The sequence below is a fragment of the Canis aureus genome, chromosome 38, assembly GCF_053574225.1.
Source record: "Canis aureus isolate CA01 chromosome 38, VMU_Caureus_v.1.0, whole genome shotgun sequence".
In the NCBI taxonomy this organism is placed as follows: domain Eukaryota; kingdom Metazoa; phylum Chordata; class Mammalia; order Carnivora; family Canidae; genus Canis; species Canis aureus.
The window spans coordinates 17,782,563-17,794,785 of record NC_135648.1 but is presented as its reverse complement, the minus strand read 5'-3'; the positions used below and the strand labels follow the sequence as shown (position 1 = coordinate 17,794,785).

General features: G+C 37.1%; 1 pseudogene; it reads left to right on the top strand.

Moving 5' to 3' along the window:
- The first annotated feature begins 3,793 nt into the window (after positions 1 to 3,793).
- LOC144307311 (large ribosomal subunit protein eL43 pseudogene) lies at positions 3,794 to 4,051 on the top strand (annotated as a pseudogene).
- Positions 4,052 to 12,223: the final 8,172 nt, after the last annotated feature.

Below are 12,223 nucleotides of genomic sequence, written 5' to 3'. Positions count from 1 at the left end.
GGGGAGGTGGGCGGGGGGTGGGGGTGACTGGGTGGCGGGCACTGAGGTGGACACTTGATGGGATGAGCACTGGGTGTTATTCTGTATGTTGGCAAATTGAACACCAATAAAAAATAAATTTATAAAATAAATAAATAAAAAGAAATAAAAATAAATAAATAAATAAAATCTTTTTTTAAAAAAAGGAATTAGGGATGAAAGCCCAAGGAATGACTAATATTGTCTTAAATGACCTAAGAATGTTTTTTAAACTAAATTAGGAATATACAAGCATGAAGTCTTTTGGTAAATTCTAGCATACTATTTCTCTTTGGGATATATTCGCCTATTTATTTATTTAATAATACTTATTAGGCATCTTTCAGATATCTCAACCTGTATTAAACACTGAGAATAAGAGGGAATGTAAAACAGTTTATTTCCTGTGAGGAATTCAGTCTAGTGAAAGGATATATACACATTTAAATGTAATATGGTAGTGGTTGAGCAGCCTTCCTTCAGTCCTGGTGTGTGGTCTTTTCCTACTATCATCTGCCATCGGGTTGACAAAGACTTTCATTCCTTCCTGGGTACAAGGCATGCATATGAGTATTCTGGGCCACTGAAAAGGTAATTTTCAATGTAGCACAATTAAGAAATGACCATTCTGGAGAGTAGAAAACCCACACCCAAAGTGACTGACAGAAGAATAGCTAACTACTCAGCTAGGATGAGAGCTGATGCTCTCTGGAGTTTTGAGGAAGGTCTGAAGACTTGGGTCACCTTGCAAGCAATAGTAAAGGATGGCTCCCTAGTCCTCTCCATGTAATTATCCTAACTCTGGATGGGGTTGGAGAAGATACACCAAGTTAGAAAGCCAATGCATGCTCTAAGGAAGGGAGTTGGGCTAATTGTGACATCTTGGAATACAAGTCTGTGCTACTTCCCTTGGGTCTCCTTTTAAAATTTTTCTTTATTGTGGTGGTTCTGTGCTTGTGGTACTTGTATGGCTTTCTGATGTTTATCAGACAAATGCATAAATGCATAAATAAAACATACAGGAAAAGAAAACCAATTGCAAAAGAAACCAATTATATTGAAATACAGTCATCAAAATATTAGAAAAAAAAAAAACAATGTTAGAGGAGACTTCTACTTCCTGGAAGATGGAATACATTTTCTTTTCCTTATTTCTCCTCCTAAGTATAACTAAAAGCCCTGGACATTATATATGAAACAAACAAAAAAACACTCTGAAAGGCGGAAAGAACTAGAAAGACCAGATAGAGACTTCAGAGACCAAGGGGTGATACAGTTATGATTTCTTTAGATCTTTTTGCCTCATATATTGTGGACCTAAAGCTAAAAAGCTGGCAACTCAGAAATGTCAAGGCATGCAAACAAAAACGTCCCAACAAAAAAGCCTTCTTTCTTTATAGCCAAAGGACCAGGAAAGGGAAAACCTAGCAAGACAAAAAACTAAACAATAAGCATCCACGTCAGCCAAACACCATAGAAAAAAATCTGTGGCCCCACCCACACCTATGCTGGCAAAGGCTGAATGGGAAGGGTAGTGGAGGTCCAGTGGGGAGCTGTGACTCCTACCCCTGCCCAGCAGTAATGATAAGCATCTCTTCCCCTCAAGTAGCAACAGAGGTCAAGTGGGAAATTTGGATATCTAGTCAACCTGAAATAATAAGGCAGCATGTCCCTTTTCCTGCAGGAGTAGTGTCAGATGAAGCCAGATAAAACAGAAAGTTTCAACAGAACCCAGAATCTTATAAAAAAATATATTCAGAATGTCCAGATTTTTATACAAAATCGGTTGTCATACCAAGAAACAGCTCGAATGAAAAAGAAAAAGACAATCAGTAGATACCAATAAGGAGATGATGGAGATGTTAAAATTATCTGGCAAAGATATTAAAGCAACCTTTATAAAAACACTTCAGTAAGCAATTACGAACATTGTTAAAATCTGAGAAAAATAGAAAGTTTCAGCAAAGAGATAGAAGATAGCAAGAAGAACCAAATGGAAAAATTAGAAATGAAAAATACAAGAACCTAAATAAAAATGTTCAATGGATGGGCCCAACAGCAGAATGGATGAGACAGAGGAAACAATCAATGACCCTGAAGATAAAAATTGAAGAAATTATCTAGTTTGAAAAAGTAGAAAAAATGGAGGCAAAAAATGAGCAGTGCCTCACTTACCTGTGGGATTATAACAACAGCAACAACAACAACAACAACAACAACAAAATCAAACATTTGTGTCTTTAGGAGAAAGGATGAGAGTAAGGCTGAAAAAATGATGGCTGAAAAACTTCCCAATTCAACAAGACCAATAAACCTACATAATCAAGAAGGCTATTGGGTCACAAAAAGGATGAATCCCTAGAAATTCACATCAAAATGTATCATACTCAAACTTCTAAAACTAAAAGCAAAAGAGCAAAATCTTATTATTCATAGGGAGAAAGCAATTTGAATGACAGTAAATTTATCAGAAATCGTGGAGGCTGAAGAAAGTGGCATGTCATCTTCAAGTGCTGGAAGAATTGTTAACTCCAAATTCTATATCCAGTGCAAATGTCCTTTAGGAATGAAGGAGAAATCAAGACATTCTCTGATGAATGAAAACTAAGACCATCTGTCACTATTAGGACTATTTACAGTTATCTCATGAGAGCAAGGCGAAGGCAGACATACCAATAACCAATTCAAAACAGTAAGTAGTAAAAGAGAATTTAATATTAAAATCAGGTGTTGGGCATTCTATTTCAGCTTTCATAGTAAAATAAATAATCCAATTAGAAAGTGAATAAAATGACATGAACAAAAGGCATGGGCAGATATTTCACCAGAGAGGATATACAGATGGCAAATAAGCTCATGAAAAAATATTCAACATCATTAGCCCTTAGAGAAATGCAAATTAAAACTACAATGAAATATCACTACATACCTACCAGGATGGCTAAAGTAAAAAATTGTTTTAACACCAAATGCTTGTGAGGGTTGGGAAAAAACGGAATCACTCATACATATATTGCTGGTGAAAATGTGTTACTAGAATGGTAATACAAAGGATCCTTGTGGAGATGAAACTGTTATTTTTCTTGAATGTATCAACATCAACATCCCAGTTGTGATATTTTACTATAGCTTTGCAAGATGTCATCATTGGATGACATCCATGAATTGGATCTCTGTATTGTTTCTTACAATTGTATGTGAGTCAACAATTTCTCAAAAATTTACTTAAAAAACTGTAATAGAGTAATATATGCACTTCTTTGTTAGCACTTTAAAAAAGATCTAGTGTCAGATCTAATTACTATTGAAATTTGGAAGTCATGATGAATGTAAACAATATTTCAAAATATCTTTAACAATGTGACATAAAAATATCTGTGCTTTCTATCTGTGACAGTCATATGTTTTGCTACTACTATTGTGGTTTGTTGCTTAGATTCACAATGGAAGGAAATGCTAAATTCATTTGGAAGTTAGTGAAAATAAAGATGTAATTCTTTCCTATTCAAGGGCATAGACCCCTCAAAAGGGTCTGTCTAATAAACAAACAAGTAAGACACTGATCAAGAGATCGAGTTCTCTTTCCTCCATTGGAACAATCCTATATCTTGACCAAGCAATGAGAATGCTTCTGATTGACAGGGGAAATGTCTTTATAAGCAAGTACAGAAGAAAAAAGATTAATGTTTCAGAATAGATATCTCAATAAAAATGCTATATTCTCTGAGCTTGGGCATAGTTTATGGGGATATGGCTAAAATGCACCAACAAGGTCAGAATCATTGCTAAATATGGGACTCATTATGGTGCCTCCTTCAGGAAAATGGTGAAGAAAATTGAAATAAGCTAGCATGCCAACTACAGTTGCTCCTTCTGTGGCAAAACCAAGATGAAAAGAGGAGATGTGGGCATCCGGCACTGTGGTTCCTCCATGAAAACAGAAGCTGGTAGTACCTGGACTTACAGCATCATCTCTGTCCCCACAGTAATGCCTACTACCACCAGAAGACTGAAGAGATTGAAAGACCAGTAGAAGCTCCAGCATTTGAAACAGTGCTAGTTTATAAATAAATGGGTTAATTTATGTAATGACAACAACGACAACAAAAAAAGCTATTATGGAGATGTGAACAAAATAACTTAGGAGATCAGAAGAAGTATTCGCTCTGCTTTGCGTTTGTCAGTGAGGTTTTAAAGAAATCAAAATTTTATCAAGAATTTGAAGAAGGGATAAGGAAATCTCAATCAGAGGAAAGAAGGGCATTTTAGGCAAGAAAACAATACGTGCCAAGGCCTGGGGGGTAGAGCCACCTGAGAAGCTCATGCTGTCACGAAGTGTTGAGTTGTCTGCTTTAATGGCAGGCCAGGGTGCCTTAGTGGAGGGTGAAGAGAGTAATTTAAGAAGCTATCAAAGAGAGCTGAAAAAGGAATTGAACCACCATGAGAAGAGCCTGCTAATAGATCTGGAGCTGATTGTATAAATGATACAGGCTTGTTGAGCAGGCTTTCCTAGGTGGAGAAATAATGATGGAGATCTGATTTGATTTAAGGAAGGGAAGGGGAGGTCAATTTGGATGCCTCTATGTGCCAGCACAGTGGTAAGTGCAATGCATGCAATGCTTCTTAGATTTCTTAAAACCGTTTCTAACGTCGATATGATTTACCAGTAAGAAAACAATCTGAGTGAGAGAGCGTCTGTATTGTCCCAAAAGCTGAATGACTATTTAAAATGGCACAATCAAGATGACAACTAGAATTTGATCCAGTTTTCAGCTCCACGTTCTTTCCACCCCTTTCCTCCGGTAGGGTGAACTGGAGCGACAGTCTGCAGGTGGGAGAACTTTCAGGAGAAAGTTGTAGTCAGGAATCCAGTTGCGAGGTGGTGAAAGCCTGGCCAAAGGCAGGCTGTCTTCGTGCATTGTCTGTTTTAAGAAAAATGGTATCACCTTGGAATTACTTAAATGCTATTGTTGGTTTTCTTTGTAGAAACTTAAGGAGTAGAGCTCTAAGGCGAATCTCTGAGGTTTAGTGACTCAGTAATGTGAGTGGGTGAGGTTTCTAACTTTCACAAAAAGCATATAGAGGCAGGTTTTTAGCCCAGGGGATGGAGTGGGTGGTGATAATGTCAGCAACATGATAGGGCACTAGCAAGAGAGGCAGGATGCTACCGGAGGAAATAAACCATTAACAAATAATCAGAAGGCCAAAAGCCATCCAGAAAATATTAGCCTGGAGTATCAAAACAACATTAGCAAAAAATTTGGGTAAACCTAGTATCCTTAGTGATTTGAGACATACCTCAAGAGATTTTGGTTTTTTAGAACTTAAAAAAAAAATACTGAATGTAATACATAGGTTAAAAAAGTATCCCTTTTCTAGATAAAAATTATTGTGGAATTAATAAAAAGTGATGGCTTAGCTAAAACAAGTTTTAAGGCTTTTATTTAAAGAGGGTTGGTTGTTGCAAAGCAGAACTGGTCTTTGGGTTAATCGGTCGGTCAACACAAGTTCAGGGAGCATCCAACAACACTACACGGCTAACATGCCTTCCCAGACCACCCCGTCTCTTCCCTATCTAACTGCTTAGCTTATTTCTTTCATAGGCATTTGTCATCATCTAGAATTATCTTGTTTATTCGCTTGTTCATTATTTATTGACTCCAGTGGAATGTCAGATCCACAGGGGCTGGAAAAGTCTGTTTTTTTTTGTTTTTGTTTTTTGTTTTTTATTCAGTGTGATGTTCCCGCAGTGCTTTGCACACAATAGGTACTCAGCAAGTTTTGTTGAATGAAGGATTGGAAGCAAAGATTAATAAACTGGTGTGCCTGGAGAATGTGAGTTGGGTCTTGAAGAATATATAGGATATAGGTAGGATAAACGGAGTAGGGGACCTGTCCAGACAGGTCGGTATGAGTGAAATGATGGTGGCTTTGCTTCTGGGGATAGGAAGGAGAGCAGATGGACTAAAGCAGTGATTTTATGTTAGATTGTTTGGGGAAAAAGTTAAAATTGTTAGGAGAGGGATAGATTTTGGGGACTATTCAAAGCCAAGCAGGATTTTAGAGCTAGAAAAGATTTTAGAGATCAAATTTACGCATGAAGTAGTTGAGAGGTGACAATCCCCAGGTTAACCAAAGAGTTAATGCTATTATAACCAGAATCTCATTCTGTTGACTTCCAATCTAGGGCTCTTTCTATGCTACTTAGGAAATAGGGAGACAATGAAACTTTTTGAATGGAGTACAATATATAATTAAATTGGCATTTATGAGGAATAATCTGCTTCCATATGTAGGGTGAATTGGAAAGAGAAAATTCTTTGTATTGGGCCAACACAAAGAAGGCCTAGATAATGATGGTAGAGGAGTAGAAGTCAGAAGAGCAGATAATCACTGAAGGACAAACAGGCAGAACTAGATTAAATTGTGCTACTTCTAAAATGGGCTGTTTGTAATAAATATTTAACTCTTACCCATAGAATATTTTCATTCAGGGGCACCAGGCTCAGTCAGTAGAGCATGCAACTCTTGATCTTGTGATTGTAAGTCCAAGCCCCATGCTGAGTGTAGAAGTTACTTAAAGTACAATCTTCTTTTTTTATAAAGAATATTTTTATTTAGTCCTACCTAGAGTATTTACATGTTTTGCTTTTAACCTTTGCAAAATGCATTGTGAGTGAGGAAGTGTTTATTTTTGTAATACTTTGTACCAATTCAAAAGAAATGCATGCTATTGTCTAAGTAGTTGGGATACAAAAGTCGTACATTAACATAAGGCCTCTATTATATCATATCAACAATAACTGAAGACTCATGAGATCAAACATACAGCATTGGGAACTGCCTTCCCCCAAACTTGAAAGCTTTGAATTTTCCTGTTAATGATAATAACGTGATTTCTATTTTGCATTTAAAGCTTACAAATTTCTGGTGGGAATGCAGACTCGTACAGCCTCTCTGGAAAACAGTTTGGAGGTTCCTCAAAGAGTTAAAAATAGAACTACCCTACGACCCAGCAATTGCACTACTGGGTATTTACTCCAAAGATACAGATGTAGTGAAATGTTGGGACACTTGCACCCCAATGTTTATAGCAGCAATGTCCACAATAGTCCAACTGTGGAAGGAGCCTCGGTGTCCATCGACAGATGAGTGGATAAAGATGTGGTCTATGTATACAATGGAATATTCCTCAGCCATTAGAAGTGACAAATACCCACCATTTGCTTCACTGTGGATGGACCTGGAGGGTATTATGCTGAGTGAAGTAAGTCAATCGTAGAAGGACAATCATCATACATCATACGGTTTCACTCATATGGGGAATGTAAGAAATAGTCAAAGAGATTATAAGGGAAAGGAGGGGAACTGAGTGGGAAAAATTAGAGAGGGAGACAAACCACGAGAGACTACTAACTCTGGGAAACAAAGGGTTGCAGAAGGGGAGGTGGGTAACCAGGTGACGAGCACTAAGGAGGGCACTTAATGGGATGAGCACTGGGTGTTATACTATATGACGGCAAATTGAATTTAAATAAATAAAAAATAAACTTACGAATTTCCTTCACACAAATTATATCCTTTGACGCTCACCAGAATGTGAGGCTAGGAGAGGAACTGAATGAGAAAACTGTGGCTCATAGAAGTGACTTTTCCACACACAAAACTTTAGCAATTGGAGCTGTAAATCAAATTTCTAAAGCTATTCCTTGTGTTATGCTGATTTTCTCCTTTAATACTTTCCAGCCACGTTTGAACTGTAAAAACAATTCATGCAGTCAAGATAAAAATCATGTGCGCTCAGGGTTTCATTTTGCGGTGAGCCATTCTGTGACATCCCCAAGTGCTCACCGAGTCATAGACTGTGTCTTCAGTGACTTCAGAACAACATACCCATGTAAGTTCCTCTCAGCATTGTGTAATAGACACTGCCGATTCACCAGACAATTTCAGCTCCTCCTTTCTAACAAAATTCTACATTTTTTCAGCCACCCATCCCTTCCCTAGGCATCATCCCACTCCTAGACTAAGGAGTAGTATTGGATCCTGGTGGTTCTATTCATTTTACCAATGATCATTCATAAACCCAGGGTTAAGCCAATCAGTGTTAAGCCAATCAGCCAATGATTTCTCCTCTGGACTGCCCCAGGTTATTTAATTAGACTTAAGAAATAAACTTTTTTCCCTATAGTTGGAGGAACATCTTTTGGTGTCCATTGCTGCCCTTACTAATGAGAACCAATCTGTGACCGTGATGGAAGCTGCTCTGTCAACAAAACAAATGTAAAGGAGGACTGAGTGCAGAGTAACAGCAGGAGCTCTGATTGCACAATGAGTGGTATCTACCCTATTCTTTGAATTTTTGTATTTTTCATGACAGCTTGATAAATGACAAAAAACATCCAAGTGATAGATGTAAGCAAAGAAAAATACAGGGGCAATCCACCAAAGCAGAAGTTCCCCTGATGGCACAGACCACAGATCTTGTCTATTGCTCATTTGGGTACTCGGTTGAATTTGTTGAAAGCATGAAAGCAACATTCTAATTCTAATTCTAATAATTCTAGCCACCTGGGTGGCTCAGTCTGTTGATCATCTGACTCTTGATTTTGGCTCATGATCTCAGGGTCGTGGGATCGAGTCCTACGTTGAGCTAGGAGATCAGTGTGGAGTCTGCTTGAGATTCGCTCCCTCTCCCTCTACTCCTCCCCCTGCTTGTGCTCTTCTACATACATACAGACATACATCCATAGAATTAAAAAAAAATAATTCTAATCAGCGAAGGAGTCAGTTCTTTTGAGAAACTAGTTCATTCACATCAAGATTTTCATATTAACTGAGTTAGTGGCCTCCCAGTCAACAGTATTTACTGATTTCCATCATGTCTAGAAAATGATACAAAGTAGTATTAACAGGTAACTCTTAAAAAAGTAATATTATTTTTAAACCTCATTTGCTTGCACTGCCATAAGAACTTTACATGTATCAATCCATTTACTTTGACAAAAACCTAAAAGAATAAAAATCCCTGTAAGGTAATCTATAACTCCTCTCTTTTATAGATGAGAGAGTGAAGTTAGTGTCTAGCTGGCTCAGCTGGAAGAACATGTGATGCTTGACCACAGGGTTGTGAGTTCAGACCCCATGTTGGGTCTAGAGATTATTTAAATGAATAAAACTTAAAAATAAAAAAGGTTTCATAATATGTCCATGTTTGGCCACACAAGTAAGAGATGGAGATGGGATTTGAACTCAGGCAATCTAGATTGATTGCCTTCATAGGGAAATTGGAAGACACTTTTCCTAATTAAAGGCAACATAGTGGTAAAAAAATTTTTGAGAAGCACCAGCTATGAAATGTATTTTGGGCATTAGGAAAAAAATAAGAGAATGCATAAATTTATTTTGGTTTATGATCCATCACCTCAGACTCAGCCATTACCGCTATGTTCTCTAATTGGTAGCCACTAGCCACATGTGGCTACTGAACACTTGAAGCATAACTAGTGTGGATTTGAATATACTGTAAGTGTAAAGACACATTAGACTTAATAAGACTTAAAGGCTTAATTCTGAAGACTTAATAAGAAAAAATTATGACCTGTCTCTTTAATAATTTATTATAGGGAGTACATGTTGCAATGATAATATTATTCTGAGTATACTGGGTTAAATAAAATATATTGTTAAAATTAACTTGTTTGCTTCTTTTTACATTTCTTAATGTGGTTTTAAAATTAAAAATGATATATGTTGCATATTACATGGTTTTTTTTTTTTTTGGCTGGATAGTACTACTTTGCTGATAGTGTAGTCAGTGTTGTTTCTGTTTTTTTCTACACTCCTTGGATTAAAAAAAAATGACTCAAAGTTCAGAAATACTTCATCCATATTAACATTTTCAATAGTAGATAGATTATTGACTTTTTCCCCCCAAATAGTTGTATGATGACCAAAATTATCTTTGAAATTGTTGTGATTAGCCGTCCTACAATGTTAATCATCTTACTCGCAATTTTGTGGAATGTTACAGGGTTTTCGAAGTTCTGGAATCTGAACACAGAAGTAGGAGAAATAAGAAAGGGGTAGAACTTTAAGTCCTGACATTGAGGTCACCATGCTCAGTGGTCACTTCTGTAAAATCACGCTGTATGGGAATGTACTGGTTTGTGCCAAATGGAGATTTAACGTCATAAACTTCCCTGCGAGCAGGGCAAAGGTCAACTAAACACCACCTGCTTGTTAAAGTACAGCTTTATATCTGGTTTTTCTCAGACTAAACCACGTATTTTTCTTAGTTTTTTTCAATATTGCACTTTCAAAATGCACTCATTGTAGAAAATTTGTGGTGGCATTCCAAAGCTCAAGACTGAGAGAATCATTTGGGATGGGAGTGGAATGGGCCTCTGTGAGATTGGAGGTTGAAAATGCATTAAAAACCAAAAAAAAAAAAAAAAAAAAACCTACCAACCAAGAAAACCAAGTCCCTCCTCACCCCACAGAAGACGGCAGCAAATAGTTTCTTCTCATTTTCCTATTTGGCTCTTTTCTCTTTTTCATTATTTTGATTTTGATATGACGTCTGTACATGTCTGAGATATACACCAGCTAAATAAACACACAAGCCTCACTCCTAAGGGAAGTTTCCATATAGGTCAGTGCACTTTTTAAACCATATAAATATCAGATTAACTTGGGATTCCAGAAAATCTAATGTTAGGATCTTATCCAAGATCTGCATAGTTTACTTTTTTCGCTCTCTAAATTTGCAAGGCAAAAATGTAGGGCCAAAATACAATCTTTGCAGACTTCTGAAAAAAATCTTTTTTGCAAATGAGTTTAGCAAACTTAAATGAAATCATTTATATCACTGCCTGCATTTTTTTTCACTGCATGCATTTTTATGGAAGAGTTTGTGAATCAATGAGCTAATCAGTTAATCAATGGTCAATGGATACTAAGTATCTTTCATGCTTGGAACCCTACTAGTTACTCTGAAAATTAAGTAAAAATAAACCAAAATGGTACAATTTTCAACCACTTAGTTGGAAGATAAGACTCACACACCGGAAAAAAGAAAAAAAAAAAAAAAAGACTGACACACCGTTGGCAACCTTTCATAGAGGTGAAACTTGATTTCTGAGCCTTGAGAAATGACTCAAATTTAAGGGAAGAGAGAGCAGTTCTAAGCAAGGGGAACGATTTGATCTAATAATGGGAGAAAAATAGTATATCTGAGGAACAATAAGAAATCCAGCTTTGATTGCTTCTGGTCAGTGGTGAGAAATAAGACTGGATAGGAAGAAGGAACAAATAGTAGAGGATTTTTAGCCTTCGGTATTAGAGTTTACCTTGATTCGGGAGATACCAGAGAGTTCATATTTTTTCTGGTCATAAGAGAAATTGAGGAACTCAGCATCCAAAAGGCAGTCTAGTGAATGAATTTTAGAAGCAGGACAGAGAACCTGAGGTCTACTCTGATCCAGTTGAGAGAATGACGACCATGGTGTGTAAACTTGGCTGTAACAGGAGAAGGGAAAGATGCCTGGGCTATTCTGAAGGAAGATTTCATAGATCCTGATGACTAGGATGGTTGATAATCTTACTGGAATCCATTTTTAAGAAAAATGAAGTGTGGCTTTTAGTTTTGAGCTTGAGCTTCCAGTCTTCCAGTTTCTGTCCTTCTCAGGGGATGACCATTTCTTCTACACTTTCACATCTCCCTTGCCCAGACAAACCCTTCATAAATGTTTGCCAAAATAATGAATCAACGAAATAGCTTTCAAATATACACCCCTACAAGAAAGATCTGCCTACAAAAATGTCATGGTACAATGCAGGATCGAGTCTTGTACCAACTTTATTTGAACTGTTTCTCCACCCTGAGTACTCTCCCCTTCATCCTTATGAAATCTACTCATTCTTCAAATCTCATAAAAAATGCCACTTCACTTTGTTCCTTGACTGACTTCAGCTAACGATATTTGCATTTCTCTTTTGGTAACTAGTCACCAGTCATAGCCCACCTTATGTTTTAACTTTTGGAAGTTATTTTGTCTGTTTATTTGAGTTTTTTTCTTTTCTTTTCTTTTAAAGAAGGCTCCATGCCCAGCACAGAGCCCAACACCTGAGATAGATTCCTGAGCTGACATCAAGAGTCAAATGCTTAATCTGACTGAGCCACCTACGTGCCCTTTATTTTGTG